Below are 25,805 nucleotides of genomic sequence, written 5' to 3' on the forward strand. Positions count from 1 at the left end.
GCCCCAGCCAGCAATGAGAGACCCTGGCGGGGGTCTCTGGGTGGTGGGATCCGAGGGCCGGCTGGGAGCCGGCCAGAGTGTGTGTGTGCGCGCGCGCACTCCAAGTCGCCTACGTCCAAGGGCCCCCGGAGCCCCTGCGCTGGGGCAGCAAACAGCGGCTGCTTTTGGTTTGGTCCTTTTCTCCAGCTTTTCCCTTTGCCCTCGTCAAGGTTCGGCAAGGAATCTGTCTTTTGTCAGAGCCTTGAAGGGCGCTTGGGTACCACGGAGTCTCCCCGCACCCCAACCCCGCCTTTGTTTACAGATGAGAAAACAAACCCGGCAGACAGGGAAAAGTCACATGAAGAGCAGGCGCTGCGCAGCCAGCTCTGACTCGGCGTCCAGTGCTCCTTCCGTCCCACGACTCTGTCTTTCCAGTGCTTTCCAGCAGCGGCCGGCGTCCCTGGCAGTAGGTGGTAAGGAAAGCACTTCTCCACACTTGGGACTCCTACCCAGCCCATCCCTCTGGGGTCACGCCAGCCTTGAGCCACCAGGACCAGGCTTTCCTCTGCGTAGTTATTAGGAACACGGAGAGGGTGGATGCCCTGACGACTCGTCTCTCCAGGTCGCCGTGTGTCTGTGCTTGGGTGTCCCCTGGTGGTAGGGGACACTGGTGCTTAGCTCAGCCCAGCCCTGCAGGGCACCTGCACTGCCTTTTACTCCTCACACCTCACCTGTCGTGGCCCTGGGCTCTGCAGAAAACCAGAAGGCAGAGCAAACAAAACAAAGAAACAAAAAGGGATCACACAGGGTCTGAAAGGGAAGCCTGGCGTGCTGCAGTCCATGGAGTGGCAGAGTCCGACATGACTGAGCATACAACAGGGGTCTAATAGAATGTCCTCCCCTCTGGCTCACAGGCGGGGCCAGGCTCAGGGCCTTGGGGATAGGAGTCTTCGGTGCTATCCTCGCCCTTACCCCCGGAATTCACTGGCCTCTGTGGGCCCCATCAACAGCCAGTTCCATTGCTGGGATGCATCAACAGGGCACTTGGCGTGGTGAGGCAGCCATGGGTCCATGTTTTGATTCCAGTCTCTGCAGCTGCCCTGGTTAGGCTGGTTTGAGCTCCTTGGGTGGGAGGAGGGTGGCTGAAGCTCAGAAGCCCCTCCTAGAACCTCCTCCCATTCTGTTCCCTCATCCTGTTCCACCCCCACCCCCATCTTATCTTACATTTTTAGCAGTAGTTCCTGTTTCTGCTCTTCAAGAGCCAGGCGCCCCCAACCTTCCTATGGGTTCATCCTTAATGCCTGAGATCCCGATTAGGTGTCTCCCTCTGGGCACCATGCTCCTGCCAGTACCCTTTTCCCTGCTGAAGAACCTCCTTCTCCACCACCTTCAGCCCATACCCCAGCTGAAGGCCTACTTATAGGGTCTCCTTGAGTCACCCTAGCCAGGACCTGGGAATGTTGGGGGGACCACATGTCATTATTCCAGTTCTTGCTCAGCCTCTGGCAGGACCCAACACCCAGTAGTCACTTCTGAAAAGTTTGTTGGGTTAAAATGAGTAAGGGGACAGGGAGGAAGATTGATGTTCATCTTGCTTACTTCCTGGTTCGCTTTAAAATTATTCTAATGTTTCATTACCCAAGAACTATTTGTTCCTTATAATAAAAACAAGTAACTCATATTCCTACCACCCCGAGATAAATATGTCAACATTTTGGAGGTTATGCCTATGTTATTGTGTGTGTGTGTGTATATATATATCTATGTATACATATATACATGTTTCACAAAATGGGCTTATGCTGTAAATACTATTGTTTTTTAATGTTTGTTTACTTTTTGGCTGTGTTGGGTCTTTGTTGCTGCTCGTGGTCTTTCTCTAGTTGTGGCAAGCAGAGGCGACTCTGTAGTTACGGTGCTCAGGCTTCTCACTGCCGTGGCTTCTCTTGGGGACCACAGGCTCTAGGCGTGAGGCTCCAGGAGTTGCAGCTCACGGGCTCCAGAGCGCAGGCTCAGTAGTCGTCGTGCACGGGTTCAGCTGCCCCTCGGCATGTGGGATCTTCCCATACCAGGGATCAAACCAAGGTCCCTTGCGTTGCAAGGCAGATTCTTAACCACTGGACTGCCAGGGAAGCACCCCAATACTATTTTTTTTAAGCTGCTTGTTTTCTTACTTGGATTTGTATTTAATATCAGTATTGATGTATATCATGATTTGTAATAAAATCCTACGGAATAGATGTGTTTCCCAGGCGGTGCTAGTGGTAAAGAACCTGCTTGCCAGTGCGAGATGAGGGCTTGATCCCTGGGTCAAGAAGTTTCCCCTGGAGGAGGGCGTGACAACTCTCCATGCCTAGGAGTATTACTGCCTCGAGAATCCTATGGACAGAGGAGCCTGGTGGGCTACAGTTCATGGGGTCGCAGAGTCGGACATGACTGAGGCAACTTAGCACAGCACAGTACGTTGAATCGATGCCCCACAGTTAACTAAACGAATTTCCCACTCTTTGGTATAAAAGTGACGTTTGTTCTGGTTTCTTAGTTTTGCCTATAACTGACATTAGTTCTAAGGATTGAGTATGCACGCACATGTGCTAACACGCTTCAGTTGTGTCCGACTCTTTGCAACCCCATGGACTGTAGCCCGCCAGACTCCTCTGTCCATGGGAATTTTCTAGGCAAGAATACTGGAGTGGGTTGCCATGGCCTCCTCCAGGGAATCTTCCAGACCCAGGGATTGAAACCATGTCTCTTTGCTCTCCTGCCCGGGCAGGCGGGTTCTTTACCACTAGCCCCACCTGGACTGAGTGTAGAAAGAAGTTGGAAGCAGTAGTGAGAGGGAGAAGGGGAGGAGATGGGGATGCTGTTGTATTGGAGGCAGCAGGCTGGGTCTGGGGTGCTGGGGGCCCCCACGTTACACTGGGGATGCGCTCTGATTCCGAACATCTTTGCTCTGCTCGGGGGAAGAAGGAAGAGAGTCAGGAGGGGCTTCTCTGAGGTGCCTGTGCAACTTCTAGGGCTCAGTTCCCCCCGTGTGCTCCAAAGCACCACACGGCTCCAAGGAGCTGGGCTAGGAAGCCAGATAGTTGGAGGGGAGGGAAGAGAGGGAGACATGGGCTGAGGGAGCAGGAGAGCATGAGAACCAGAAAGACGGGAAGGAATGAGGCCCTCGGGGAGACGCAGAGACAGAGAGAGATGGGGAAATCCAGAGTTAGGAGCCAGAAAATGTCACGAGACTGAGCAGAAGCGGGGCCAGCCTTGGAGAGAGCGAGAGAACGGGATCCGTGGAGAGTAGAGGGGAGGAGAGGCGACGTACAAAGTGACATACAAAGTCCTCTGGGTACGGGCCTTGCAGGAGAGAGAAAACCAGGGCCAGAGCGCCTCGCTGGGAGCTGGGAGCCTGTGTGCGCCAGGGCCAGGTGGAAGCCTGCCCAGCCGTCTGGCTTTAAAGCCGTCTGGCTTTACAAGCTTGTACAAGGAGACGCCTCCTTCCTTCCCTTCCCCACCTGGGCTTTAGCCTGCAGCCCTAGCCTGGGTGATGAGTTTTCAAACAAGCCGGAGCCCAGAGGAGGTAGCACATTGCCATCCCAGCCCTGGCTGGCAGCCTCTTCTAAACGTTTCTCTTGGCCCTGGGGGCAGTATTTCTCAGGGTGTTTTTCTTGCACTTGTTTAAAAGCCAGATTGGCCTCTGTGGTCCGCCATGTGCCACTTCAGGTCTGCTTGGTGGGCGGTGAGGCGGGGCGGTGTTGGTGAGAGGGAAAGTTGTCTGCTCCCAGGGAATCAAGGCCAGCTATAGGCTTGGGAGGCTTCCCAGATGGCTCAGTGGTGAAGAATCTGCCCGCCAATGCAGGAGACACAGGTTTGATCCCTGAGTCAGGAAGATCCCCCAGGGTAGGAAATGGCAGCCCACTCCAGTGTTCTTGCCTGGGAAATCCCATGGACGGAGGAACCTGGTGGGCTGTGGTCCATGGGGTCACAGAGTTGGACCCGGCTACTGACTAGCAGCAGCATGGACTTGGGAGTCCTCCCTTAGGGAGCACATTTGGAGTAGCCCCTAGGCCCACACCTTCTCTAAGACGGTAGGGGAGAGGACAAAGACCACCACTTAGTGAGCACCTCCAGCACTCTAAATCCATCCTTTCCCAGGCATTTTACAGAGGAGAGAGCTGAGGATCGGAGGGGTTCAGTTTCCTGCCCAGCGCCACACAGCTAGTCAGTAGCGAGCTGGATCATGACGTGTTTTGTCTTTTCTATTCCGAAGCCTGTTCTCTTCCTAGGTCCCCAACTTCCCACCGTGCTGTCCTGTGGCAGCCTCTGGGGATGGGGGGACAGAACAGAGAAGCTCTGGCTTTGCAGTCCGTCTCCTTCATTGGCTGAGGCCAGGCCCCTCCCCCTAGACGTGCTCCCCACCAACAGCTTCGCGGGTGGCTGGGGTTCTAAGACAGAACTCTCCCAGTTCCTGGGAGACTTGAGATTTCTTTGTAGGTGGATTTCAGTTGGTGGACTTTACCAACAAAGGTCCGTCTAGTCAAAGCTATGGTTTTTCCAGTAGTCATGTATGGATGTGAGAGTTGGACTATAAAGAAAGCTGAGTGCTGAAGAATTGATGCTTTTGAACTGTGGCATTGGAGAAGACTCTGGAGAGTCCCTTGGACTAGAAGGAGATCCAACCAGTCCATCCTAAAGGAGATCAGTCCTGAACATTCATGGGAAGGACTGATGCTGACGCTGAAACTCTAATACTTTGGCCACCTGATGTGAAGAACTGACTCATTGGAAAAGACCTTGATGCTGGGAAAGATTGAGGGCGGGAGGAGAAGGGGACGACAGAGGCTGAGATGGTTGGATGGCATCACCGACTCAATGGACATGGGTTTGAGTAAACTCCAGGAGATGGTGACGGACAGGGAGGCCTGGCGTGCTGCGGTCCTTGGGGTTGCAAAGACTTGGACACGACTAAGTGACTGAACTGAACTGGACTTCAGCTCAAGGATCTCCCAATGGCTCTACTGAAGCCTTCTCAGACAGCAGGGCCGTCCATGGACACCCTGTCTCTCTCTCCTTCTCTCAGGTTCATTCTTGCCTCACAGCCTGCCGGCTGGCGTCCCCAACCCACTCGACCTCCCTCTGTGTTTCATGTCACACCAGCCCGCCTCCTAATGGAAGCCTTGCACACTTAATCCCAGCTTGGCGTCTGCTTCCCAGAGAACCCAGGCAGGCACTCGCTTCCATCTCCCAGCAGGTTCGGGGCCTGCCCTGAGTCTCCCTCAGGCCCCTCAGGCACGAGGGAGGGTGGCAGGCATCATCGGAAAGAGAACTGTAGGGGCGTGGCAAGGCTTACCGAGCAGAGGTGTGTGGGGAGGTCTGCTCGCCCTGTGGTTCTGGGTGGAGAACAGTTGTGGCCTGTGTGTGTATATGCGCTGAGGGGGCAAGGGGAGCCCAGGAGGACAGTCCTCTCAGCCTAGGCTCAAGGCCACGTGACTCACACAGCAGCCACCTACTCATTCAGCTCCCAGTCTCCGGTTAGCAGTGGAGACTGCTGATTGTCCACCAGCACTGATTTTCTGCTTCCCCAGGGCATGCAGTCTCTGTGTCCCAGATGCTATTGTCCTTAGGTATGTCGATGAGGTAGGTTTTTGCCGTTGGCAGAGATTGGGAAGAGAAATGTGTTCCTTCCCAGGCCTCAGCCTTAATACGTACCCTCCTCCAATGGATGTGCCTGCAACCCCGTGTTCAAGCCAAGGCCTGTGGCCTAGGGGATGGCAGAGAAACAAGAGGGAAGGACCCCAGGCCCCAGTATGACCTCGTGGAACTCAAGAGTCTGCCCATCTGGAATGATCACCACGGACTATGACACAGGAGAGAAACACACTCCCGTCTTCTTTGTGCCAGTAAATCATTATTGGGTCCCTTTATTATGGCAACCTTACCTTACCCTGAATAAACAAAATCTGGTGATGGCAGTGGGGTGCTGTCCTAAAAAAAGCTCCTGCGGTGCCAGGTGTTGACTTAGGGATTTTGACTTAGCTGCCTGTGGGGAGGGTATAAATATTGCAGGCTGGAGAGTTAGAGTCCCTCATTATGCTTTGGAAGGGCATTTGGAAAAATCACGTTTATGACATTTTGGAAGGCTGATCGTGTACTGACCGAGCGCATAGCTCTAGGAGAAGCGGATGGAAAGAGCCGGAATGTTAGCATGGGTCTGCTATCCTCTGTGGCTTTGTGGCTTTTAGCAAATTATTACAGGAAAGACATGAGTGATGGGAAAGAATAGGGAGTATCTAGAAACATGGGACCTCACAGGGGCGAGAGCCACCCCTTTTTGTAACCCACGCAGAAGGAGATCAGCTGATGAGGCTCAGAGCCTTTCTCCAAGGCCACCCAGGAAGCCTCGCCCTGGAGCAAGGTTAGACTAAGGATATCATCTGCCCACTCAAACTTATTGTGGGAGAATCCACATTCCCGTCCCTGCCCCTCCCCTCCGCCACCCCACACAGCCCAAATTAGAGTGAGAGTATCGCTGAGGAGGGTTCTTGGCCTCTGTGAATCAATAGAAATTGACCAGAGCCCAGACCAGAAATTCAGGCAAGGTTTTACTGGGGCTCCTTCTGCAGCAAGAGGCAGATTCTCTTCCTTCTTGTTCGCTGATGGGGTGGGGTGAGCTGGGTCCTAATACAGGGTGAGGGTAGGGATGTGGCCAGAGGTCGGGATGGGGGTGGCTGAGGTGTTTTGCCTGTCTCTTTGGTTCACATGACCTCTTTGGTTATGTGAAGCAGGCATGCGCAGTAGTACCCTGCTTCTGGCTCCTCCGAAGTGGCAGTGTGAGGGTGTTTTTGGTCTTTTTGAATCTTGTTGTCCATAATTTGCCCCCACTGCACATCATGCAATTATTTTTAGCCCCTTACAGTTTCTTTGTATTTTGTTACCTGGGGAAACATTTGTCCAGGTGCAAGTACTGCAGCAAAGTGTCACAGGTCCCAGGTTCCAACCTGTTTCAAGAGGGCCGGGCCAGAGCAGGCCACAGTGAAATAAAACTGCTTTCAGAATCATGTTGAGAAAACATCTTTGGGTATGATTCTTGGCCCCTGGAATCAGTTATAAGCACCTTGACTAGAAGCTTGTTGAGAGAATTGCCAAGGCAAGTAGCAGTTGGCCAGTGATTACAATTGTTTGAGCCCCAAAGAAACCTTCAAGGAGGCCAAACTATTTAATACCTGCTTCAGATGTAGCCACAGAAGATTGGGGAAAAGAGAATTTTCCAGAACTGGACTGGCCAGATTAGCTTCCTCTGCCAGAGCAAGTCCTGACTGTTCAGGCCAGTAGGATTTACCTACCTCGAAGGCAGTGGCCCCCCATTCCAGTACTCTCACTTGGAAAATCCCATGGATGGGGGAGCCTGGTAGGCTGCAGTCCATGGGGTCGCTAAGAGTCGGACACGACTGAGCGACTTCACTTTCACTTTTCACTTTCATGCATTGGAGAAGGAAATGGCCACCCACTCCAGTGTTCTTGCCTGGAGAATCCCAGGGACAGGGGAGCCTGTTGGGCTGCCATCTATGGGGTCACACAGAGTCAGACACGACTGAAGCGACTTAGCACAAGCATGCACGCCCCAGCCATTTCTGAATGTTTCCCTCTTCCCTTTTCCACATGGGAGTTTGTGTTGCGGTTTTCCTATTTCCTGTTTCCCACTACTCTGTTTCAGCTGGGGAGAGGTGAGGCTGGGGTGGTGGGAAAGGGGCAGACGAATTATCTCACAGTTTCTGTTGTGCACCATGAGGAGTCATGTGGGGCTCTGGAGAGGATTTCCTTTTTCCCCAGGTCTCCCGCACTTTGATCTGAAAGTGTAACCAGATGGGGGTTTGGGATCCATATCTTCAGAAAGGGCGTGCCTGTGTTCTGTTGTGGGAAGGACAGGTACCTAGTAGCCAGGTGAGCAGTGGATACTGGCTGCCCGTAGACCAATGAAATCTGTTTCTGCATCTTCCCGGGCACAGGGCCAGGCTGCAGTCTCCCCTCTTCGCGTTGAGCAGGGCCCCAGCGCTCCAGAAGGAGCGAGCCCATGACACGTGCCACAGAGGGCCTCGGCCTTAAGATGGGGGGCACGTGGCTTTTGTCCTTCCCCTGAAGATAAATGTGGGCATTCTTGTGGCCTGCCAGTGACCAAGCGTGAGGGAGGTGCTGGGCACCTCAGGACAGGACCGGGAGCTGCCTGAGGAGGTGGAATGTGGACTCAAAATGAACCGTTCTCAGAGAGAAATGGACTCCAGTCTTCTCTAAACCACTGCCTTCCTCTTGAGTCTCTTTGGATTCATCTAACTAATACAGAGGACTTTCCCTCAGTCCACCGCAGAGCCGGGGTGGGAGTGCAGGGTGCCCTCCACCAAACTGATCAGAGCAGGTGTTCCCACAGTAGGAAAATCCCCATCCTCCCACCCCCAATGTGGTCCAGCTGTGGGGGCGGGGAAATGGAAGTGGCTCAGGAGTCACCATACACTCGCCCAGCTCTGCTCCTTGACCTGTGGCCTCGGGCAGATCACTTCCCCTCTGTCCCTGGAGCCCTCCCAGCTTCGATTGCTGAAGTTTATCAAAGACCCTCATGGATCGCCTTAGAGCACCTACAGCCTGAGAACCCTGACCCTGGGGGACGTGTGGGCAGGCAGCAGGGACCGAGACTAGACCTGTAACCCTGTCCCGTAAAGACTGGGAGACAGAGGCACAGCACTTCCCTCCAGCTCCTCTCTCCCAGCCTTGGGTAGAGTCCCAGAAACCCTGGGCTGGGCTGTTTGGTGCAGAATAATTCATGCCAAACCCAAAACGAGAGCCTGAGAGCCAACCTGATGTGGGCTGGAACCCCAGCCAATGTGCACTGCCCCATGGGCCTGCTCTGCCCCCACCAGAACTTGTTCTGGTAGATTTGGTTGGCCCTTAGGAAACCTCTGACCTTCCCTCTGATCTCATGCAGAGGAGTCTGACAGAGCCACCCTTGTCCCCGTGGCTCTGAACCTGTGAGATATTCCAGGAAAGGCCAGACCCTGTGAGCCTGTTACTCCCAGATCCATGCCCCATAAAACCCATTTTATTGGCTGTTTTATGTGTTCTGAGGTTTATTGGTTAGCTGTTCTCTGGTCTGCTATGGAATGTAATCCCACAGAAAGCTGCTGGCCATGCCCAATCTTCTTTGAACCATCAGTGAGTAGCCCATGTGTGGGACCAGGACTTGCAGAGCCCTCTGCAGGGCTTGGTCCCTGGCCCTAAAGAAGTCTGATAGGGACACACACACACACACACACACACACACACACACACAGAGACATTTATAAAACAGTTCAGGATGGGGAAGAAGCTCTCAACTTGAGTTGGGGTGGAAGTGGGGGTTTAAAGAGGCTTCTCTGGTGGCTCAGATGGTAAAGAATCTGCGTGCAATGCAGGAGACCCAGGTCTGATCCCTGGGTTGGAGCAAACCCCTGGAGAAGGAAATGGCAACCCACTCCAGTATTCTTGTCTGGAGAATTCCATGGACAAAGGAGCCTTGGCAGGCTATAGTCCATGGGGGTTTAAATACTGACTCTGAGTCCCCTAGGTTGTATTTGGCTTCAAAAAATGTAGCACAGAGTGGTGATGGCTCAAACTACAAAGACAATAGTTACTGTTTGTAGAAAAGACATCTGAAGGAGGGTTGAATGGCTCAGTGATGCCATCAAAGACCCAGATTCAAAGAGTATCTCAAGGATAGGAAATACAACCAGACATGGCTTAATGAAAGGCAGATCTGAGCATCAGAAAGCCACCTAGAGCTAAGCCACTTTCTCCATTTCCAGAGGGGGAAAAAGCCAGGTGTTAAGGACTGGGCAGTAAAAATGAATAAGGCTTAGGGGGAAAATAACAGATCCAGATTCTGACAATGTTCTTTGCCATTTTTGACAATGTTCCCCTCCCCCCCCCCCCATGGTTACAAGATGGCTGCCACAGTACCAGCATCACATCAGCCTTCCAGCAGGAAGGATGGTCCTGACAAACAAAGAACCTTCACCTAGAACTCTCTTTTATCCCATTGTAGCATCATCTCAAAGTTCAGGAATCTCATCTAAATTATATCCAAGTTCAATGAGGCTTATTAGGTACAGTCCCTGAGGTACAGCTCCCCGACCTATAGTTCCTCTTGATCTGAAGACATGTCGACCATGGGGACAAATTATTTGTCCATCACACATCCAACATACAAGGGTAGAATAAGCATAGGATAATTGATATAGACCTTTTTGTTCAAATATAAGAAAAACGGAAGGCACACCAAGGCATCCGTCTGTAGCTCTTCTGAAATATGGCTTCTCCTAACAGAGTCTTTAAGTTTTTACTAAGACTGTCCTTAAGATCCTTTCAACTTCTGTCTACTACCTAGCCCTGAAACTACTCCAAAATGTTTAGGTCTTTGTTATGGTAGTACCTACTTCCAGTTCCAATCTTTATTGCTGTTGCAATAGCTATTCCCAAGGTTGGTGGTTGGTGTAAAACAACATAATTATTTAGTATCTCTCATGAGGTCTCTGGTCAGTGTTCACGAGCACCTTGGCTGGGTGGTATTGACTTGGAGTCAATTATGAGGCTGAAGTCTGACGTTAGTTGGGGGCTGTAATCACATGAGGTCTTAACTAGGGCTGGAGGGTCCAAGCTGGCACACTCACACAGCTGGTAAATTGGTACTGCCATTGGCTGGAAGCCTCAGCTCCTCTCCCTGTGGTCTCTTCTAGAGGGCAGCTTGAGTGTCCTCATGACATGGTGGCTGGCTTTCCCCAGGGCAAGTGACCAGCCTGTATGTGAGAAGATTACACAAGGGTGTGAATCCCAGCAGAAAAGGATTATAAGGAGCCATCTTGGAGCCTGGCTACCACACAATACCTGCTTTAAAAAAAAAAATTCTTGCTGTATTTACAGAGTAACTCACTGAAGCATGTTTCGCTTCAATAAAGGACTGGGAACTGTTAGCAGTAGAGTTAAATAAATTGTGGTGCATTCATAAGAATGGAGTAATATGCAACAGCAAAAAAATAACAAGGTTATGAACTGATATGGAAAAGTCCTTAAGATATATTTTTATGTAAAAGAAGCAAGGTGAAGAACAGCACATCTGTTAGGGAATCTAGAAGTCTGCGTATGCATGGAGTGCCTTTGGAATGCTATTCTCTGAGGCTGTATAACGCTGCTCAGTTAGCCCTCTTGCAAAGATGGGAAGTGGAGGCACCAGTTGGTGAACTGGCTGTCTAAGCAAACAGTTCAGATAACTGAAAACCAGCACAAACTTGGCTCAGTAGCCTGGAGAAAATGTTTCCACATTCTTGGTGAAGCAAGAGGACAAAGGCCAAGTTGCAAGTACTATAGGGGAGCCCTGGTTTCTCTGGGTGGGCTCTGCCGTATGTTTCTCCTCAGTTGGGAAGAGAGGACAAGGGACTCGGACGTAGGGGTATGGGGTCTTTCTGTGTATTTCATATTATGCAGATGATATGCAAATTACACAGAGGGTGCTGCCTGCGCTTCTCTTTCTTCTTTGCAGAACCCGAAGCTTTGGTGCTATCGGCCAGGATGGAGCAACAGGAACTGGATTTAACTTCCTGCCTGAAACAGCCAAAAAAAGTCAGACAAAATATTTATGAAAAAGCAGTTTTCAAGTCGCTAGATATCAGGCAGTGAAGGACAGTGATTCTTGACATAGGAAGTAAGTCATGTGAGCCTTGCATTGCTCTGGATCATTGTTTTGAAAGACTTCCAAGACTGCGGGTCAGGAAGCGTCAGGAACTCAGATGGATCCTGGCACACTCCCTGAATTGAGAAGCGAGAGCTGACAGCCTGGGCAGACCAAAGCGTCTCGAGTTGGCAGGGCAGTGTGTGCGAGAGGAGAGAGCTACAAAAGAATGAATTCCAGATGTCTGCAGAGGGTCTTGCTCCAGGATCCAACAGAGCCCTGATCAGTGAATGTGTGTGAGGCTGGGGAGAGAAACACCCAGAAAGGATTAGTGGAAACCCTACCTGGTGCTCACACAGAGGTGAGAATAACACCCGTTCTATCAGCCAGACTGGAAAACCTCCTAATTCTCAGGGCATTGGAAGGAGTACTCCGAAGGGCTTGCCTCAGTAGCGGGGACAATTAACCTGACCCTAAACATGGGGCTTCCCGGGTGGCCCGGGGTGAAGCACCCACCTGCCCGTGCGGGAGCCGCGGGCTCAATCCTGGGGTCGGGAAGATCCCCTGGAGAAGCAAAGGGCAACCCACTCCAGTATTCTTGCCTGGGAAACCCCGTGGACAGAGGAGCCTGGTGGGCCCCAGACCACGGGGTAGCAAAAGAGTTGGACTCAACTCAGCGACTAAACAACAACAGCCATGGCTCTGGTCTTGTGTAACAAATCCTAAAGCAAGACTCAAAAGGATCCTTTAGAGCAAATATCAATAATCTCTATTTTATTGAATGCTTTTATAAATAATGGAGGTGAGTGTTAAATGCCTTTTTGGCATCTATGGAGATGACCATGATTTTTTTTCCCCGTCCTAGATCAATTAATAAAATAAATTACATGAATAGATTTGCTTTAAGGATACTCAACCATCTTTGAAGTCCAAGGGAACATTTTTATGTCAGCATGATGTATTGCTCTTTAACATGCAGCTGGATTCTGTTAGATATTTTCCTTAGGTATTTTAGGTTGTTTTTTACAAATGACATCAGGCTGTGAATTTTCCTTTTTTGGTGCTACCTGAAATTGATAACTCTTGACATAGCTCTCCATTTCCTTATTAGAAATGATCTGTTTAAATGTTTTTATTTCTTTTGGACAGCTTTTACCTATTGTTTTTACTGAGGAAATTATCCATTTCATCTGTTATCAAGTTCACGCACATAAGGTAAACAAATCAATTTCATGTGAACCTCTTAATCTCTTCCATTTCTGTGGGATCCCCCAGTCATTTCTTATTATGTGTATTTGCATTCACCTGCCTTTTGCTATTGAATTTTTTTTTTCAAAGAACTAGCTTTTGTGTTTATATATTGGTTATGTAATGTTTTCTATTTTATAACTTTTATTAATGCCTGCTTTTATCTCTAATAGTTCTTCCTTTCCTTGGTTCAATTTATTGTCTTTTTTTTCAACTTATTGCCTAATTTTTTGAATTGGAAGCTAACTTTACTTCTCTTCTTCTCTCCACCCTTTAAAAAAATTTATGTAGATCTTTAAAGCCATAAATTTTCCTCCAACTACTCCTGTAACTGTATTTCATTTTTACTCTTTTATGGGAATACTGTAGTTTTAGTTTGTATTTCCTTTTTTGATCTAAGTCATTTAACTATCAGTTTAATATTAGGCTTCCCTGGTGGCTCAGATGGTAAAGAATCTACCTGCAATGCAGGAGATGGGGATTCAATCCCTGGGTTGGGAAGATCCCCTGGAGAAGGGAATGGCTACCCACTCCAGTGTTCTTGCCTGGAGAATTCCATGGACAGAGGAGCCTGGAGGGCTACTGTCCATGAGGTTACAAAGAATTGGACACGACCAAGTGACTAACACTTTAAAATTTTTCCATGCAGAAGAATATTTATTTTTTCAGATATAGTTATTAATTTCTTCTTCTTTAATTTCATTGTGGCCAGGCAATGCTTTCCATAGTACTCCTCTTTCTGGAAAGTTTGAGATTATTTGTGAAAAAAGACCTTGTGAAAGTTCCGTGGTCACATGAAAATACAATGTGTTTACAATTTTCATGTCAGATTTGCCCAATAAATTATAATGTTAGTATGTTACTATGTGTCTGTGATATAGACAAATAGGATATTCACTGTAATCTCTTCTACTATTCTACCTGGGCATAGGATTAGACTACATTTACCAGATCTTCTTATAGATAGGTGTGCCCATGAGACTAAGTTCCATCCAATAGAATGTACGTAGAAACTTTTGTGCCATTTCTACATTTAGGTCTAATGACTGTATATATTAAAAGACGCTTGCTCCTTGGAAGAAAAGCTATGACAAAGATAGACAGCATATTAAAAAGTAGAGACATTACTTTGCCAACAAATTCCATCTAGTCAAAGCTATGGTTTTTCCAGTGGTCATGTACGGATGTGAAAGTTGGGGTCTAAAGAAAGCTGAGCACCGAAGAATTGATGCTTTTGAACTGTGGTGTTGGAGAAGACTCTTGAGAGCCCCTTGGACTGCAAGGAGATCCAACCAGTCCATCCTAAAGGAGATCAGTCCTGGGTGTTCTGTGGAAGGACTGATGCTGAAGCTGAAACTCCAATACTTTGGCCATCTAATGAGAAGAACTGACTCATTTGAAAAGACCCTGATGTTGGGAAAGATTGAGGGCAGGAGAAGAAGGGGATGACAGAGGATGAGATGGTTCAATGGCATCACTGACTCAATGGACATGAGTTTGAGTAAGCTCCAGAAGTTGGTGATGGACAGAGAAGCCTGGTGTGCTGCAGTCCATGGGGTTGCAGAGTTGAACACGACTGAGCGGCTGAACTGACTGACTGACACCTCTCCCACATTTTCTGTTTTCTACTTGTCAGCTGAAATTTGTATATGGTGGTGGCTCAGCTTCCACCATGCTGATGAAGACACAGCTCCAGAGGTGGCGGACTAGACGTTTGGAAGGAACCTCAGCCTGGAATGCTTACCTTTTTCTAGTACATGAGAAAGAAACTTGGTTCTTTAAGTCATCGTTTCTTTTCTCTATGTCTCTGTCTCTCTCTCTATCTCTCTCTCACACACACACATACCCACAGAGGCAGCAATCCTTACCCTGTGCATGCCGGCATGCTAAGTCGCTTCAGTCATGTCCGACTCTGTGCGACCCTATGGACTGTAGCCCGCCAGGCTCCTCTGTCCATGGGACTCTCCAGGCAAGAATACTGGAGTGGGTTGCCATGCTGTCCTCCAGGGGATCTTCCTGACCCAGGGGTTGAACCACGTTCCTTACATCTCCTGCATTGGCGGGCAGGTTCTTTACCAGGAGCACCGCCTGGGAAGCCCCAGTCCTCACCCTAACGAATAATCAAAACTGGCACCACGGGTAGGACACTGCCGTAACCGAAACCCCAGTGGGCAGGTGGCAGGAACACAGATGTTGTGGGTTTGTATGCTGGAAAGCTGGGGGCTCCTGGCCAAATCATTGGTGAATTTGTTTCCTGCACGTCTGAGAGGCAGGTTCTGTGCCTGCCACGGCTGTAACTTAAGGAGAAGTTGGAGAGAGCTGGACTGTTAGCGAATATTGGTCGTTCCCTGTTACTTTTAGCAAGATATTCGAAGAAAAGAGATGACATCCACACATATTGGGCAGATTTCAAGCCAAGATGAAAGGGAGAAACATGTAAAAGTGTAGGGGCTTCACAGGGTTGAAAAAGCCATCTGTTTCTGTCACCCAAACCACAGGAGATCTGACAGTCATGGCTCAGAGCCTTTCTCAGACTGTCTGTCAAGCAAAACATTCATTCAAGGCGTCCAGCCCCAAGGCAGGGATCAGACCAGGGCTTCTCAGCAAACCTCTTATTTCGGAAGGACTCCAAATAGCTGCCTTTATGTGAGGAAAGGGGTGTGGCTAGAGCCCAGAAGCAAAAAGATGAAGCCGACTTGAGAATTCTGTGAGAAAATAGCTTCAAGTGTGGTTACTGGCTTAGGAGATGACTGGAAACAAACAGATTTTTTTTTTAACCCTTGCCTGAGATCGACATGCACACACTGCTATATTTATTTATTTACTTATTTTGGACTGTTTTGGGTCTCGGTTGCCGTGAGCAAGCTTTCTCTAGTTGCAGTGAGCAGGGGCTGCTCTGCATTGCGGGGCACAGGCTTCTCATTGCGGTGGCATCTCATTGCGGTGGCTTCTCTTGTTGCAGAGCACAGGCTCTAGGCACATGGGCTCCGGGAGCTGCAGCACAGGGACTCACTGGTTGCGGCTCACCGGCTCTAGATCGTGAGCTCAGTAGCTGTGGCCCACAGGCTTAGCTGCTCTGTGGCATGTGGCATCTTCCCAAACCACAGATCGATCCTGGGTCCCCTGCATTGGCTGGTGGATTCTTACCCTCTACACCACCAGGGAAGTCCTGGAAACAGACTTTGACTTCTCATACATCTTACAGGGAACTGTTTTTTTTTTCCCCCCATAGTTGTTTAGGCCCTAAGCCAGCTCTCAAGGAAGACATGTTTTCTGACACCCACTTCCGATGGGGGCAGAAGAGAAGGAAGACTGTCTCAGAGCAGACAGAGCACCCACTGCTGGGTTGGGGCCCTGACAGTCCCTACCCTGGGACTACTGTGTACTGTCCATGCTCTGTCCTCTGGATGGAGGTCTTTATTGTGGTCTTCCTTTCTCTGTTTTATTCCTGCCTATTGGTCAGGAGGGTGGGACAAACAAATTGTCTTTGGCTTCCAGGCCATCGGACTACAAGGAACCATATCTGGGCCAGGTGGAGAGGTCTGTGTATCACTGAGGGATCGCCAGTATTGTAACTGGACAGACTTTGGCGTGTGGCCCGTGGAGGATGGTTGAGTGTATCCTCCTCACGGGGTAGTGGGCACCCAGAGGGATGGGCTTTGGCACAGATTGCTAGTGATCCCCTGAGATCTGTCCACTTTCCTAGGCATGAAGCCGGGCCACTACCAGCTCACCCCACTCTCTTTAGGTTTATCCAGTGACAAGTTTCCTCCAATAAAATATGAATGTAAGTAGTATTTCCCACTTACAGACCCAGGTCTGAGATTATGAGCATGTCAGCTCCACAATTTCTCCTTGCTCCCTCCAGAAGCAACCTAGATACGGTGGTAACTTGAGTTCTACAAAGCTGATGTTGCTTTGTGGTCTTAGGGAAACGTGGAAGGAATGTGGGTCCGTGAACTATTGAGTGAGTAGAGCTGTCTAGCATCCTGGACTGTTACAGGTGAGAAAAATAAAATTATTTCTTCTGTAAGTCTTTTGTGTTGAGCAGAGCTGCCTTACTGAATACATGATCTTTGCTTTTCTGCCCCTGAGACCACCATGAGAGAGATGAATTTCCATGTCTGACTTCTCACGTGCTCTGATTTTCCTTGTGTGACTGTAACTAGTCCTGGTGAATGGAGCTGCTGGATTATCTGCTGCACAGATATTTATAATAGTTATATCTGCATTTGAGTGGCACCCTGATACATAGCTTAACTCCTTTTCATTGTTTTTAATGCTTTGGCCTGAATTGTCCTTTGTTTGATAATGAGATAATGACTTCTGTTAGCCATCATTATTATTACATATTTGACTAGAATGCCTTTGTTTGTCTTTTAGCTTCAACCTCTTTCTATCGGTATATCTCTTGCATCTGCTGAAGAAAGTGTTAGTCACTCAGTCTGACTAAGTCAAAAGTCTAACTCAGACTCAGTCAGAAGTCTGACTCTTCATGACCCCATGGACTGTAGCCCGCCAGACTCCTCTGTCTATGGAATTCTCCAGGCAAAAATACTGGGGTAGGTTGCCATTCCTTTCTCCAGGGGATCTTCCCGACCCCGGGATCGAACCTGGATCTCCTGCACTGCAGGCCGATCCTTCACCATCTGAGCCCCCAGGGAAGCCCCATACGCCCTTGCGTACAGTGAAGGGTTGATTTTAATTTTACTTTGAGATTTAATCTGAATACATATATATTTTTTAATTAGTTTAAATACAGACGTATAACTAGAGATTGAATCAGTAATCAAAAATCTTCCAACAAAGAACATTTTTAGGCCAGATGACTTCACGGTTGAATTCTTTCAAATATTTAAAAAGGAATTAATACCAATACTTCTCCAAACCTTCAAAAATTAGAAAAGGAGGGAAAACTATCTAACTCATTCAATAAGGCCAGTATTATCCTGATACCAAAGCCAGACAAAATGCCACAAGTAAAGGAAACTACATACCAATATCTCTTAAGAATATCGATGCAAAAATTCTCAACAAAATGCTAGCAAACTGAATCCAACAGCCCATTAAAAGGATTATACACCCTGATTGAAGGCAGGAGAAGAAGGGGACGACAGAGGATGAGATGGTTGGATGGTATCACTGACTCAATGGGCATGAGTTTGAACAAGCTCTGGGAGATGCCGAAGGACAGGGAATCCTGACGTGCTGCAGTCCATGGGGTTGCAAAGAGTTGGACACGACTGAGCAACTGAGCAACAACACCACCGTGACCAAATGGGATTTATCCCAGGAATGCAAAGCTAGTTCCACAAATCCAATAGCTTTTTATAATAAAAACGCTCAGTAACTAAAATAAAAGGGAATTTCTTCAGCATGGGAAAGGACATTTATGAAAAGCCCATGGCTCACATCATTCCCAACAGTGAAAGACCAAAAGTTTCCCTAACTAGGTTCAGAAACAAAACAAGGATGCCTACTTTTATCCTTGCTGTTCAGTATTGCACTGGGAGTTCCAGTCAGAGCAGTTAAGATTCTTATTTAGGAAGCCTTCTTTTTTTTTCTAGTGTTTACCTTCATAATCATAGTGTTATATATAGAACACTTAGTTCTATATAGACAGTATCTATCACTGTCCCAGAATGAACAATGAAAAATTGGTACATTTCCCACCTCCCCATTTCTCTCTCAACACAATGCAAAATGATCTCTATATATGTTTATATTTGTGTTATTGAAGCTGAAGCTCCAATACTTTGGCCACCTGATGTGAAGAACTGATTCATTGGAAAATACCCTGATGCTGGCAAAGACTGAAGGCAGGATAGGAGAAGGCGATGACAGAGGATGAGATGGTTGGATGCCATCACTGAGTTGATGGACATGAGTTTAAGCAAGCTCTGGGAGTTGGTGATGGACAGGGAAGCTTGACATGCTACAGTCCATGGGGTTGCAAAAAGTTGGACATGACTGAGCAACTGAACTGAATTTGTATTATTAAATGTTATAATAAATGTGTTAAATATATTATTCGATTTCTCAGTGTGTGATGATCTTTAACTCCCAGCTCCTACAGATAGACAGGACCATCAGAGAACATAGCTTCTCCTTCTCCTCCACCCCATTTTTTATTAGATGTGTCATTTCTATGTTGTCATGGCATACGTGAATTTACACTCAGATGTCCGCATTTCTTGTCGCTGCTCTACATTTAAATATATTCAGTGCTTGCTCCTGGTCCTTTTGCTGTGGTTTCCCTAGTCGCCACTTGGTGGTCTACAGTTTGTTCTCTGATGTTTTTCTCAAGAAGGGATCATGGGAACAGTATTCCCTGGGTTCCTGCATGCCTAAAAAATGTTTGGAGCTTTTATACTTGAGGAACAGCTTGACAGCATATAAAATCCTTGGCGTACACGTTTTCCCTTAAATATCCCATGAGTATTGTGCCACTGTTTTGGCATTGAAAATTGCTGGGGCTAGCCTGATTTTATCCTTTAATGAGTGTTGTTCTGGGGGGCCTGTCTGCTCACGGGATATTTTCTTTATCTTTAAAGTCCAATAATCTTATTAAGGGAGTCTTGGAATTTTCAGTTCTAGGTGAACTTTCTCTGGTACACATAGTATCATTTACGTAAATTTATATCTTTTATTTCAAGAAAGTTTCCTTTAGTTCTATTTTTCTTTGTATTTTATTGTTTTGTTTTTCTTGTCTAGAGACTCCAATTATGTGTATGTTGGCTCTCGCATGTCCTTTTCCTATATTTATCATTTTCTCTCATTAAAAAAAAACACTTTCTACATTTTGTCTTATTCTATTCACTTTCCCTGTTTATACCCTCTGTTTCTACTTTCTGTGTCTAGGTCCTCCTCCTGACTGCTTCCTCATCTCTGAAGTTATTTTCTTTTTCCTTATGTTTCTGCCCTCAGTTCCTCCAGCTCTTGTCTCGCCTCTCCTCGTTGTCTTGCCATCTCTTCACTGCCTGATTAGATGTCTGCTTTGTGCTCTTCCCTCACAGAGGCAATGGTTTTATTAAGATTTGTTAATTCATAAAACAGACGACTCCTTTGGGGTTGGCCTGCTCCCATGTATTTGAAGTGTCTGTCTAATAAAAGATCTGTCTCCTTGGGCTGAACTGAGCTATAACTTGGCTTTTGTTTTAAACCCTTTAGTTCGTCATTCTTAATTTTTGTTGCAACAAGACAAGAACAAAGGAAGAGAAATAAACTGACCTGACACTTCAGTTAAAAATAAACTTAAAAAACTAATCTAGGGAAAAAAAATTAAAACAAATGAACACCCCAATTCATAAAAGATTTGTCCAAAAGACAGACTCTTGACCTTCACAGTTGTTCTCAATGTACTCAAATTGCTAAGTGTACCTACACTGCAGATGCAGAGCTCAAGCCTGCTTCTACAACCACTGTTAGAGCCTCGGAAGGCCCTTCACCTCCCTGCTCCGCACCCACCATCCCACGCGCATCTCCAGCTCTAGGTCTCTGTAGCTTCCCTCAGTGTAAAGGTTCCTTCTGCGCTGTGAGCAGGCAGGACCCATGCAGAGGGAGGGTCCCCAGGAAGAAATGGGGGCGTCAGGTTCTTCCTTCTGTAGGCTCAAGGGGGCCCTAGCTTAGAGACACCGACCTGGTGGAGTGACAAGGCCTGATTTGCATTTTTAAAAGATGATTCTGGTTTCTGTGAAGAGAATGGACTGGTTGGAATGGTTGTTATATAGGATCTGTTAATTCATAAAGCAATGTTTGGTCAAATTTTTCATCTGTCCTGTGGTAACATTTTTTTTCTGGCCAATTTTTTTTTTTTTTAAGAGTTAACACGGGTTTTAAAAGGTAATTAATTTTTGGTTGCTCTGGGTGTGCTGCTGTGCGTGGGCTTTCTCTCGTTTCGGCAAGTAGGCGCTGCTCTCTAGCTGTGGCACACAGGGCTAGTTGCCCCGCAGCTGTGGAATCTTCCCGGACCAGGGATCGAGCCCACGTCCCCTGCATTGGCAGGCAGACTCCTAGCCACTGGAACACCAGGGAAGTCCTGGCCAGTGTTCTTTACTGATAGGTTTAATGGCATTTCCCATCCTTTTGTGAAGGGTCTTTGTATTGTTCCTGTGCTCACTCAATTAAAAAAAATGTCATCCCTTGGAGTGAGCTGGATTCTCATGCCCCCAGCTGCGTGTAGAAGGCTCTTCCGGCAGCGTAGTTTGGCTCGCTCTTGCTGAGGGCTGCTGTCGCTGCGATGTTATGCCATTTTCTCTGTGTGTTAGTTGTCTCCCTCCACCTCCCACCAGACCACAATGAGTCTTCGACGTCTCTCCTCTTCGCTTCTCACATCTGTATGCAGCTTGTGTTGAATTCAAGGGATCTAGGTTTATTATTTTAGGCCAGTGGTTCTCAACCAGCGGTGGTTTTCCCCCTCAGGGGATATTTCGCAATGTCTGGAAACATTTCGGGTTGCCACAATTTGGCGTGGGCCTTGATGCTTCTGTCATCTAGTGGGTAGAGCCCAGGGACGCTGCTAAACATCTTATAATGTATCAGCCCGTATGACAAAGAATTGTGTACCCAGAATGTCAGTAGTGCTGAGGTTGAGAAACTCTTCTTTAAAATGAGCTCTCAACTAAAGGTAAAGTATTTTTGCTGGAGTTTTTGGAGATTGGCCACACCTGGGCTGGCTCACTATTCAACTTTCTGCCAGCCCCCACCAAGCAATTTTTGCTGTACTTCATCTTCACAACTTCTGCAAATCTTTGCATTTGCTAGTCTACATTTTCGAGTGCTTGGTTAATATCCTAGAGTCCACATTATTATTTTTTTTTTCTGTTTACCTTTTCAGTTTTGAATATCCAGGAAAAGAAGAGAAATTTTGCTTCTTCCTGCTTCTCCATTCATTCCCAAATCTCTGGGTGGATACGTTAAAACTTCAGCTTGAAATATTTCAGTTTCACCAGGGAATGTGAATTCAAGCTTCAAAACCACCTAACGTCAATTTGGGCTTATGGTATCTTCTAGAAAATGCTTTTTCCTCTCCACTCAGTGCTAAGATTTCTTTCCAGGCTTTAGTGGGATGGTGAGTGGTGAGTTCTGCCTTTAGTTTCTCCCTAACCTGGTGGAGATGCCACTGGAGCTCAAGCTTTGTGTGAGGCTGGGGTCTTCTAGCGGTGCCCCCTCTTGCGTGGGCTCTGGGCGTTCACTCTTGTTTCTCATCTCTATCAGCCCAGGAGAACCAAAGCTAGGCTTCGTATGACTTGACAAATGAATGCCCTCAAGGAGAAAGGCAGCCTCCTGCCCTGTCCACCACTCTGGATTCCTGATTTCACTTATTTTTTTGGCTTCTGAGTTTTCCATACTTTTTTGTGAGATCATTGATTAATTTTAAAAAAATTATTATTTGACCAGCTGTTTAAAATTGCTTTGAGCATAAAAGTCAGTCAGTAGATCTATTCCCCTAGACTGCCCCAAACAGAATCTCTCTCCTTACGCCTCTAAACCTCTATTTCCACATCTCCATGGGATGAGGGATAATAGCAGAGGTTATCTCAAAACTTACTATAAGCATTAGCGAGGTAGCCTAGGTAAACCACCCAGAGCCATGCGTGGCAGAGAGGAGGTGCCAGGCAAGTGTCAGTTCTCCCCTTCCCTTCTTCCCAGCCCCTTCCAGCGCCCCCTCCCCCCTCCCTGTGGTGGGGGAGAGCCTTGGGCAGTGGCCCCCGCTGTGCCCAGCGAGCCCTGCTGGTCCACAGAGGCCGCCAGGACCCCACCTCCTGCCCACGCCTCATTTGCCGTTCCCCGGCGCCAGTCCTCAGGGACGAGCTCCTCGGCCTCACAGAGCTTTCACTGTTTCCTCTCGTTTCCACCCGCGCTGGAAAAGAGCCAGAAATAATGTTTCTCACTGTCAGCACCCTTCCCTGCCAGCCGGAAACGACTCTGTCTGCATGGAGGCACAGCCCCGGGGTCGGTGTGCCAATTCTAAGATCTGACCTCGGATCACTCTCCTTCCTCTTCCCTCTGAGCACCCTCTACCTCAGAACAGGCATGAGGGGAGCGTTGAAGTTTTTCTTGATTTTTTTGGAAAGCTTTTAATTTTTGAATAATTTCAGATTTAGAGGAAAAAAGTTACAAAAATAGTACAAAGAACTTCTGTACATCCTTAACCCCGATTCCCCAAATGTTCACGTTTTACATCATTTGCTCTATCATGTTATTCATTGATTTATCTATCCATATATATATATATATATATACACACACACACATACATCAGTATGATTATTATTTTCTGGACCATCTGGGACATGGTTGCACATATAGCAACTCTTTGTCATATCCCTCATCAGTGCTCCTTGACCGTTAGCTCCCTGCCCAAGGGTCCATGACTTTGACCATTGACTGTCTACTTGTTGACATTGATCACTGTTTATTTATTTGATTAGTTAGTTCACGTCTGTCTACCCTGGTAGACTCTGAGACTCATGAAAACAGACATCATGCCTGGTTTTGTTACCATGGTATCTCCTGGGCCGCCTGACACATAGTAGGCACTCAGTAAGTCCTTGGGGCATGTATGAATGGCTGCAGCTCTTTGCTTTCTTATCAACGCTTTCACTGACTTTCCCCTAGAGTTTTGCAATAGAGCATCCTCAGCTGTGAAGAGTGAAGGTATGCTTGATTGTTCCTAGAAGAAACGGGCCTATTTCCAAAATCGCACAAGCTCATTCTACCTTTGTGACTTGTGTCCCCCACACCCCTTCACCTCAGTGTTCATGTTCCCAGCCCCATGGAAATAGCTCTAGACGTCTAAAAACCCATGCAGAAGGCCTCTAGTAAGTAGTTCTCAGTAAAATGAATTATTTATATTCTTAATACTTGGTTTTGAAATTTACATGATTGGAGAAGGAAATGGCAACCCACTCCAGTATTCTTGCCTGGAGAATCCCATCAACAGAGGAGCCTGGCAGGCTACAGTACATAGAGTCTCAGAGTTGGACACGACTGAAGCGACTTAGCTAATTTAGCCCAGGGTGTTTCTGGTGATTTATGTCGATACCAGGAGTGACCTTAGAACCCATCCTAAACTGACAGCTGTGCTTGGCTTTGCAGTTCTGCAGGTGACCAGAGAGACCTTTCTGGAAAGACAATCTCACGCCTCCCAGGAGGTCTGGACTCTCCTGGTAATAGTAGGTGCTAGGGCTAAACTCAGCAGACTAGGAGTATACCCCGGGATATAGGAGAGCTGCTGTCACTGACAGGAGCAAGTAAAGAGCTTCTGGATTAGGTTTACCAAAAAGGCCAAGTACAGACCAGATGTAAATTAAAAGGAAAAGGCCACATGTGACCAAGCAACGAGCCAGGACTGAGGAGAACACCCAGGAGCAGGGCTTCCTTGCATCAGAATCGCTTTCCTGCTGCTGGTGCTAAGTCGCTTCAGTCGTGTCCGACTCTATGCGACCCCATAAATGGCAGCCCACCAGGCTCCCCCGTCCCTGGGATTCTCCAGGCAAGAACACTGGAGTGGGTTGTCATTTCCTTCTCCAATGCATGAAAGTGAAAAGTGAAAGTGAAGTCGCTCAGTTGTGTTCAACTCTTAGCGACCCCATGGACTGCAGCCCACCAGGCTCCTCCATCCATGGGATTTTCCAGGCAAGAGTACTGGATCGGGGTGCCATTGCCTTCTCTGCAGAATTGCTTTGAGAGCTGGTTAAACGCAGAACCTCAATTATGCTAAATCACAACTTCTAAGGAGAATTTGTATCTTTTAAAAGCACCCACCTAAACTGATCTAGATGACACTGGACTTTGACATCCAACAGCTTAGAGAAAAGACTCTACAAGGTGACCTGGAACGAGATACAACCAGTGCCAAATACATGGGTGTGGACACAGATTCTGCGAAATCCCGGGCACTAAGTAATTGCTGTACATGTTCTATGCACAAAATGATTCTGAGTGGTAGGTTTAATGTGTGAGTGTTCCATTTATGGATTCCATATGCATACATCATGGAGGTTTTTAAAAATAAATGTAGATGTCTTGTTCTTTGGTTGGTTTTGATATATATGCTGGAAAAGAAACCTTGGTATATGCAATAATAGTTTGCAAAGCAATAATGCTTTAATCCAATACCATCTCCATATTATTAATAGTCTAAAATATTACTTTGGTCTGCCTTCAATCCCTACAGTGGACTGGAGTAGAGCTGTTTGATTGCAGTTGATATAAAAGGGAGCTCCCAGGTCAGGAAAGAAAAGAGAAACATGTAAAGGGGAAAAGGTGAAGGAGCTTAAAGTGGTTTCAGTGAGTGTTGAGGCAGCTGTCCTTAAATCCTTGCTTAAAGAATGAGGTCCTAAAGGATAATTCACTCCCCTTGTTTCCTTTGGAACTGGCTGTATCACAGCATTCAGCATTTCTTCATTTATTAAACTATCACCCCAGAACTCTCTTAATTTTCCTCCAGGGAATGTCTAGGGTCATTATAACAGGGGGGGATTTGAAGGAGCCAAAGTGCCAAGATACTGAACTGAAATTCACTAGAATGAAAGCTTCAGGAAGGCAGAGATTTTTGTCTTCGTTTTTCACTGTGGTGTGTCCCCAGCACTGGGAACAGCACAGGGCAAATGGTAGGTGTTCATTGTATATTTGTTCAATGGCCATTATGAGATTCCAAAAGGTAAAAAGAAGAGGAGGCATGACTCAAGACGCACACCTCTGAATCTAGAGCGAGGAGCACACAGGTGGCCTGACTTCTTGTGGCCGCCGGTGGTGGTGGAGTCCTCCAGCTCCGGAGTTCATGTGTTGACAGGGTTGGTTTTTTCTGAAGGCTCTGAGGAAAGAGTCCATTCCATGCCTCTCTCCTAGTTTCTGGTGACTTTCAGAAATCCCTGGAATTCCTTGGCTTGTA

The 25,805-nt window shown here is 47.5% G+C and overlaps 1 long non-coding RNA gene across 2 annotated transcripts; it reads left to right on the top strand.

Moving 5' to 3' along the window:
• On the top strand, positions 1-24,796 carry LOC133226995 (uncharacterized). 2 transcript variants are annotated; one of them, XR_009729697.1, is made up of 4 exons: positions 1-12,020; positions 12,809-12,874; positions 16,838-16,910; positions 17,291-24,796. It is a non-coding gene; the product is annotated as an uncharacterized LOC133226995 (long non-coding RNA). The 2 variants fall into 2 exon arrangements; XR_009729696.1 differs by having other exon boundaries at positions 16,838-24,796.
• Positions 24,797-25,805: the final 1,009 nt, after the last annotated feature.

This window comes from Bos javanicus, chromosome 15 (assembly GCF_032452875.1).
Source record: "Bos javanicus breed banteng chromosome 15, ARS-OSU_banteng_1.0, whole genome shotgun sequence".
Taxonomy (NCBI): domain Eukaryota; kingdom Metazoa; phylum Chordata; class Mammalia; order Artiodactyla; family Bovidae; genus Bos; species Bos javanicus.